Source organism: Euphorbia lathyris, chromosome 1 (assembly GCF_963576675.1).
Source record: "Euphorbia lathyris chromosome 1, ddEupLath1.1, whole genome shotgun sequence".
Classification (NCBI taxonomy): Eukaryota; Viridiplantae; Streptophyta; class Magnoliopsida; order Malpighiales; family Euphorbiaceae; genus Euphorbia; species Euphorbia lathyris.
Genome location: NC_088910.1, coordinates 56,467,100 through 56,472,823, shown reverse-complemented (window position 1 = coordinate 56,472,823; position 5,724 = coordinate 56,467,100).

Sequence of the window (5,724 nt, the reverse complement as noted above, 5' to 3'; positions counted from 1 at the left end):
TTCTTTTTAGAACGAGAAGACTCTGTATCCGCACTTATCTTCCGCTTCCTGGTTAAAGGAAGATCCTCGGAGGCAGAAGCGGGACCTTGTGAAGCGGAAGCCCTAACCGGGGAAGCCGCCCCAATAGAAGGAATCGTCCCTCCAGAAGGATCCGCCCCTACAACGGAAGCGGTTTCCGTCATCCGCTTCTTTCTTCTCGCCAGGGCTTTAGCCTCCCGATCTGCAGCGATTTGAGATAAAGGATCACCCCTGCAAAGGGTTAAAAGAAACCATCAACTTGGAAATAAAAAGTACCTTGCACAAAAACGCGATAAGGAATATAGACAACGCGATCCCCCTCGCGGTACGCAATCGCTACTCGGTTCCTTAGCATATGAAAGGCCTGATCGTATGTCCATACAAAAGGAGGAGTGCTCTTCAGGAACTTGATAACGGCGGATTCTTCCTTGCTGGGATACCCGAAGTTCAAACTCTTTACGTTGGGTCGGCTCCAGCAACGAAGGAAGTTCAGGTTAAACTTGATAAAAAAAGTAAGATCGATCCCACTCGCGGATCTTGTTCAGCTTCTCGTCAAAACCATAGTATCCGCTCTGGCGGATGAAAGTGAAATACCCCGCCGAGCTTTTGAAATGGTGGAGCTTGGAGAAGATTTTGGGCGAAAAGGGAACCTCCAAACAATCCGCCAAGAATTTGTCCAGAGTCAAATCGGCCCAGCCGTTAGGATGCAATTGCCCGGGCGCGATTCCGTAACCGCCTAGGACGGAAGCAATCTCATCCGCTAGCGGATAAGTGAAGCCGCAGATAATCTGGGCCACGAAAATAGTGAAGTACCCCTTTGGGTAATCGCCCGGTCCCCTATCCTCCCCAGGAATGATAGTCTCGAGACCTCGGAGCCAGGGATAATGCTCCCGCAAATCATCGATTGTCTCTTGACAAACCAGACTTCCCGACCTGTCCTTCTTTGGTAACAAACGAGGGGTTGGGACAGGTGGCGGAATCAACTTTTTAGGGTCAAAACCTAAACCCTCGTCGGTTGTATTCGCCAGATGAAGGAAGTCGGCGGGATGAGAATTACACCCAGGAGAGCTGGTTGAAGCTTCCTCAACCATCTCTTCGACCTCGTTAGAGACCTCGCGGACATAATCGTCGTCAAACGGCGCGAAGTCGAGGTCTGACATGATCGATAAAAGGAAAACAGAAGCAAAAAGCCGAACAAGGAACAAATGTGAAAAGAAAAACTTACATGAAAAAGACAACACAGTGAAGTGACGGGATTAAGAGGTCAACGCCGGAAAAGAAGTAATGGAATTAAAAGGTCGACGCCGGAGAAAACGAAAGAGGGGAAATGCACAAATTCAAAACTTTGAAATAATCGGACAAAGACGAAGCGTCCCCTATAAAAAGACCCTAAAAGGGCTCTTGCTAGACCAAGGGGGAGGCATGTGATAACCCGCGAAGCCCAAAACGGGTTATATTCATTTCGCAAGCCCAGTCCATATTAAAGCCCCATGGGCTAAGATTGGACGGGACCCGAATGAAGGAAGTGGGCACAGCGAGTAAACCGCCCCGAATTCCTAAACGGAGCGTCAAGACTCCCACTCAGAACCACGTTCGTTGCCATGAAAGCCACGAAAGGGACATGGCCTAAAAAGGGGTAACCACCCTCAGAACGTGGCCCACTAAGGAGTAACCGCCCTCGGCGGTTACCCAAAAAACACCTATAAAAGGCCTTAAGAATAAGGGGGGAGGTACGCTCACAATTTTCCCCGCAATACTATTGTCAAATTACCAACCTTCTTATAAAAACTGACTTGATCGTCGGAGAGTTTTCCCGGAGATCCTGTCTCCGGTTCTGTTTTGCAGGTAACTCTGGCAGAGAATATCAAATCGGATCCGGCAAGTTATCAACTTGTATTTAAATGAATTTTCCTAGATTTAGAGATAAACATGGGAAAATACTCTTATTTGAGATATAACCAAACCCAACTAAAATGAAATCTGTAGGATCCTAAACACCCTAACTTATCTTTAATCGTTGTTTTCCTATCCTAATTATTCTCTAATGGTTGCCAACCTTAGCTAGATTTAGTCAATTAGGATTAATTTTAATAATTCTTTCTTCAAACCAACTATTACCCTCACCGAATAGCATTGAGGACCATTAAGATCAAATAGCCTTGGTTCCCTTCCTTGTGGGATCGATACTCGGACTTAAAGTCTATTTTATTACTTGAGCGACTAATGCACTTGTTAGTGTGTTAGAAATAGTCTAATAGGTTTTTGATGCCGTTACCGGGGAAGGTGTCTAATTAGGGATATTAGTGATTTTTGGGATTTAGTGTTTCAGTGTGATGTCTATAGTTTTTTTTTTGTTTTATATCTTTGTTTTTGTTTCATTTTTTTCTCTCTTTTTTTTCGCAAGCAGAAAATACTCAAATTTCAATTGTTGGTATGATGTTTATAAGAAGGCTACCAATTTTGAGGATTTTGCAAATTGGATGGAAGATTTATCAAATCCATCCAATTCCAATTCATGGGAGCCAAGCCATGAGGAACAATTCCAAAGTTTTATCCCTTGTGAAGAAGACAATTCTCATGTGACACAAATGTTGTTGGACTTCATGGAAACCACAAGGATGCAACTTCAAAAATTGGAGGATAAAATGAATGAGCTTGTCATCCTTATCATGAATCAAGAGCAAGATGAAGAGGAGAACATTTTTTTGGAACAACTAAGTGAATAAGTGGAATATCCCATTCAAGAAGAAATTGAGCCGAAAATGGAGGAGTTTCAATTTGAACTTGTAAAAATTAAGCTCGATTTGACTTTATGGGCTTTTGGTAAAATCCACATGTCATCATCATCACTTAATGATATCCTCATTTTTAGTTTTAAACCTTTTCATTTCAGTTTTAATTTTCTAATTTCTACCCATCCACCACACTTACGAACATTTATGTTTGAATTTTTAATAGATTGTTTGATGGAGGAAGTCTTCATGATGTTAAACTTCAAGAAGAAAATGGTGGCATTCAGAAAAGTGTTTAATTTTTTTTATCATCCTCATCTCTACTTCATTTGGAGAATTTGCTTCCTTCGAATTCAACCTCCATGGAGAGGTAACTAGTCAAATTGTGGACTAAAATTTGAGAAACTTATGAGGTAAAGTAGTTTAGATTTAATTTTTAGTTTTAAAATAATTGTTAATGATTAGATTAGAAATCATTTGTAGCAAAATTTGTTTAAATATTTTGTATGGAATTTTACTCACTGAAATTCAACCTGAAAAGGGAACATGTAGCACTTAGAGATCCGAACGAGCACCCAGAGAAAGGGAACATGTGGTGCCTGTTGAAACACAATTTCCATAGAGTTTTTTACTCTGGAAAAAAATAACTATTAAGGAATTAGATCCCCAAAGTATTTAATTTCAAGAATTAAATTAAGTTGTTTTTTTGCTAACGAGTTTGTTAAGTGTTGATTATTACTTAAGCTTAAATAAAAGACAACTTAAAAAGGCCTTAGAATGCTTAAAAAAGCCTTAATTTTGGCTCATAATCTGGAAGCCCGAAAGCCAGAACTGAAACCAAGAGGGCGTTGACATTACGTCAAATCAAGTCGTTCCTAAATAGGCAAAAAGGACAAATGACATAAGCCCTATCCCCAAACATCTCTCTTTATTATCCAAAAATGGAAAGAATCTGCAATACCAGAAGTCAGAAGAACGCGCAGCTCAAAAGACAAAAGCCTGACTTTGACAATGGTAACCTTTTGGATAACTGTCATATAAGTCAGAAGTAGACGGTGACAAAAGCTATTTCCCTCCAAACGACTAGTTTGAATTTCAAACGGATCCTTCCCCAAAACTTCTACTATAAAAGCCAAGTCTAAAATCATTTCACAACTGATCATTCACGCAAGAAATAGATAAAGCCTTCAAGTGAAATCTAGAGCAAATTGTAATACACATTCATTTTCAAATTTGTGTAAACTTAATAGAGAGAATAGTTCAAATTGATTTCCATATCAGAATTAAATTTCTATTGTAAATCAGAAGCTTTGTTATTGCTTCGATTATAAGCGAATAACTAGAGAGAGAGATAGCTGAGTGTGAGTGTAAATAAAGGTACTTTACAGAAGCTATGTCTATTGTATAAAGTTTTGTGCTCTACTCATTAAAGAGTGCTTTAGTGGATTAAAACTCAAAAGAAGGTATTCTAAGGACTGGACGTAGGCGAGAGGCAGAACTAGTATAAATATGCTGAGTAACGTATTTTTTAACTCTGCCTTTATTACTCCTGATTATATTGTTTGCTCTAACTTATTTATCTCACACATAAGCTCTAAGCATTATGCGTCATTTAATATATTAATATGAGAATAGTCAGAAGCACTATTAAACGAGCTGTCTTCTAAGCGCACTCATCAAAAGCAGAATCAAGCTTAATAGACTGATTAACTCAGTAAACTGAACTTGCCTCTGACTCTGAAGCTTGCCTCTGTGCTAGCCTCTGAACGTTAAGTAAGAAATTTATAAAAGGTTAAAATTAACCAATAGTTTCATTCACCCCTTTTGGAACTAATCTAACCTCGCAAGGGACCAATAATGCCTCCATAGTCAAACTAGACAATATGACTTCGTATTAAAGACCTCGACTCGGGAAGTCTCAAAAGATCCAATCAAGGATCCATATGTTACATCAATCACGCCCGATCCCATGAATCTTAAGCCTAGTGGGCTTGAGGAATATCATGTCCCGACCATAAGAAAGCTTTTCTTTTGGGAGATAACGAGGCTACACAGGGTATTAGAGAGTATCATGTTCGGCCAGGTTACTAAATTTCTGAGTCAATTTTGGAGGACCTTATGGGCTTTATTTTACACGACTTTGAAGTTTAGCACCACTGCTCACCCCCAAATCGACGGGCAAGCTGGAATGGTCAACCGGACTTTGGGAAATCTAATAATGAGAAGTAAATACAAAGATAAGCCGAGGATGTGGGATTTAGTGTTGGCTCAAGCTAAATTCGCATACAACGGGGCCGTCCACTGGGGTATGAGAAAATCTCCTTTTAAAATGGTCTACACGAGGACTCCAAATCATACCATTGATATCGTAAGCATCCTAAAGGGAGATAAGGTTAACATACCCGCTCAAAATCTTGCTTTTGATTACCAACAAATGCATGATGAGGTAAAAGAGACGCTTGAAGAGTGGAACAAAAAGTTGAAGGTCAAGATTGATTTGCATCAAAGGGACATTTAGTTTGAGATTAGGGACAAAGTCATGGTATACTTGAGTAAAGAGCGCCTAACAAGTGTGCTGGGTACAAGGACACTAAGAGAGTCAACGCAAATTCCTACCACATCACCCTCCCGAATTGTTTAGGTAAGATGTCACCCTCATTGAATGTACGTGACCTAAGCCCTTACAAGCCGGACTCTCCTCTTGAGTACACTTTGGGAGACTTGGGATCCAACTCCTCTCATGAAGGAGCAAATGACGAGGGCATTAACAATAAAGACCCAAGGAAATCTTGAAATAAAGCTCACAAGGCATGTGGAGACAGCAACACACCATATGAGCAATCAAAGGTTTTTAGAAACTGAAGAAAGAAGTCCACATGGCGTGTGAGAAGTTAAGAAGTTTCTATTTCGTTTTTGGTAATTCACACGACGTGTGAAATCTAATTGTGACAACCCCCAAGTTAGCTTGAAAAAC